Source organism: Arachis hypogaea, chromosome 11 (genome assembly GCF_003086295.3).
Source record: "Arachis hypogaea cultivar Tifrunner chromosome 11, arahy.Tifrunner.gnm2.J5K5, whole genome shotgun sequence".
NCBI lineage: Eukaryota > Viridiplantae > Streptophyta > Magnoliopsida > Fabales > Fabaceae > Arachis > Arachis hypogaea.
The window spans coordinates 101,501,067-101,504,160 of NC_092046.1; the positions used below are offsets into that span (position 1 = coordinate 101,501,067).

Genomic DNA, 3,094 nt, shown 5'->3' on the forward strand with positions numbered 1-3,094 from the left:
TCCTCTCCATGGTTACAGAAGGAGATCCTTAAGTTTCAAACACAAGGTTGTCCTCATTCAGTTGAAGGACTAACTCTCCTCTGTCCACATCAATCACAGCTCTTGCTGTGGCTAGGAAGGGTCTTCCAAGGATGATGGATTCATCCTCTTCCTTCCCAGTGTCTAGGATTATGAAATTAGCAGGGATGTAAAGGCCTTCAACCTTTACTAACACGTCCTCTACTTGTCCATAAGCCTGTTTTCTTAAGTTGTCTGCCATCTCTAATGAGATTCTGGCAGCTTGTACCTCAAAGATCCCAAGTTTCTCCATTACAGAGAGTGGCATCAAGTTTATTCCTGACTCCAGGTCACACAGAGCCTTCTCAAAGGTCATGGTGCCTATGGTACAGGGTATTAAGAATTTGCCAGGATCCTGTTTCTTTTGAGGTAATTTCTGCCTATCCAATGCATTCAGTTCATTGGTGAGCAAGGGGGTTCATCTTCCCAAGTCTCATTACCAAATAATTTGGCATTCAGCTTCATGATTGCACCAAGGTATTTAGCAACTTGCTCTTCAGTAATGTCTTCATCCTCTTTAGAGGAAGAATACTCATCAGAGCTCATGAAGGGCAGAAGGAGGTTCAATAGAATCTCTATGGTCTCTAGATGAGCCTCAGATTCCTTTGGTTCCCCAAAGGGATACTCCTTATTGGTCACTGGACGTCCCAGGAGGTCTTCCTCACTAGGATTCACGCCCTCCTCCTCCCTTGTAGGTTCGTCCATGATGGTCAAATCAATGGCCTTGTACTCTCTCTTTGGATTCTCTTCTGTATTGCTTGGGAGAGTAGTAGGAGGGGTTTCAGTGACTCTTTTACTCAACTGGCCAACTTGTGCCTCCAAATTTCTAATGGAGGACCTTCTTTCATTCATAAAACTCACAGTGGCCTTAGATAGATCAAAGACTATATTTGCTAAGCTATATGGGTTCTGCTCAAAATTCTCTGTCTGTTGCTGAGTGGATGATGGAAAAGGTTTGCTATTGCGAAACCTGTTTCTTCCACCATTATTAAAGCCTTGTTGAGACTTTTGTTGATCCTTCTATGAGAAATTTGGATGATTTCTCCATGAGGGATTATAGGTGTTTCCATAGGGTTCACCCATGTAATTCACCTCTACTATTGCAGGGTTCTCAGGATCATAAGATTCTTCTTCAGAAGATGCCTCTTTAGTACTGTTGGATGATTCCTTCAATCCATTCAGACTCTAAGAGATCATATTGACTTGCTGAGTCAATATTTTATTCTGAGCCAATATGGCATTTAGAGTATCAATTTCAAGAACTCTCTTCCTCTGAGGCGTCCTATTACTCACAGGATTCCTTTCAGAAGTGTACATGAACTAGTTATTTGCAACCATGCCAATGAGTTCTTGAGCTTCTGCAGGCATTTTCTTTAGGTGAATGGATCCACCTGCAGAATGGTCCAATGACATTTTAGATAATTCAGACAGACCATCATAGAATATATCCAGGATGGTCCATTCTGAAAGCATGTCAGAAGGACACTTTTTGGTCAGTTCCTTGTATCTCTTCCAAACTTCATAGAGGGATTCACCTTCTTTTTGTCTGAAGGTTTGAACATCCACTCTAAGCTTACTAAGCTTTTGAGGAGGAAAGAACTTGGCTAAGAAAGCCGTGACCAGCTTATCCCAAGAGTTCAGGCTGTCTTTAGGTTGAGAGTCCAACCATATTCTAGCTCTGTCTCTTATAGCAAATGGGAAAAGCATAAGCCTGTAGACCTCAGGATCAACCCCATTGGTCTTAATAGTATCACAGATCTGCAAGAATTCGGTTAAGAACTGAAAAGGATCTTCGGATGGAAGTCCATAAAACTTGCAATTCTGTTGCATCAGAGAAACTAATTGAGGTTTCAGCTCAAAATTGTTTGCTCCAATGGCAGGGATTGAGATGCTTCTTCCATGTAAATTGGAATTAGGTGCAGTAAAGTCACTGATGAGCGGATAATTTATACGCTTTTTGGCATTGTTTTTAGTATGTTTTTAGTAGGTTTTAATTAGTTTTTGTTATATTTTTAGTAGTTTTTATTTAAAATTCACTTTTCTGGACTTCACTATGAGTTTATGTGTTTTTCTGTGATTTCAGGTAATTTCTGGCTGAAATTGAGGGACCTGAGCAAAAATCTGATTCAGAGGCTGACAAAGGACTGCAGATGCTGTTGGATTCTGACCTCCCTGCACTCAAAGTGGATTTTCTGGAGCTACAGAAGCCCAATTAGCGCTCTCTCAATTGCTTTGGAAAGTAGACATCCAGGTCTTTCCAGCAATATATAATAGTCCATACTTTGCCCAAGATTTGATGGCCCAAACCGGCGTTCAAAGTTAGCATCAGAATTCCCGGCGTTAAACGCCGGAACTGGCACAAAAGTGGGAGTTAAACGCCCAAACTGGCACAAAAGCTGGCGTTTAACTCCAAGAGAACTCTCTACACGAAAATGCTTCAATGCTTAGCCCAAGAACACATCAAGTGGGCCTGGAAGTGGATATTTACGTCATTTACTCATTTATGTAAACCCTAGGCTACTGGTTCTCTATAAATAAGACCTTTTTGCTATTGTATCTTTACCTCATGACACATTACACGTTTCATTTTGTATCTTCTACGGCATGAGTCTCTAAACCCCATGGTTGGGGGTGAGGAGCTCTGCTGTGTCTTGATAGATTAATGCAATTACTACTGTTTTTCCCATTCAATCATGCTTGTTCTATTCCAAGATACCACTTGTTCTTCAACCTAATGAATGTGATGATCCGTGACACTCATCACCATTCTCACCTATGAATGTGTGCCTGACAACCACCTCCGTTCTACCTTCGATTGAGTGTATATCTCTTGGATTCCTTAATCAGAATCCTCGTGGTATAAGCTAGAATCCATTGGCGGCCATTCTTGAGAATCCGGAAGGTCTAAACCTTGTCTGTGGGATTCTGAGTAGGATTCAAGGATTGAATGACTGTGACGAGCTTCAAACTCGCGAGTGTTGAGCGTTAGTGATAGACGCAAAAGAATCACTGGATTCTATTCCGACATGATCGAGAA

General features: G+C 41.4%; 1 non-coding gene across 1 annotated transcript; it reads left to right on the forward strand.

The window, feature by feature from the left end:
- Window positions 1–1,524: 1,524 nt before the first annotated feature.
- Window positions 1,525–1,632, forward strand: LOC112725168 (small nucleolar RNA R71). The gene has a single exon (XR_003164292.1). It is a non-coding gene; the product is annotated as a small nucleolar RNA R71 (small nucleolar RNA).
- Window positions 1,633–3,094: the final 1,462 nt, after the last annotated feature.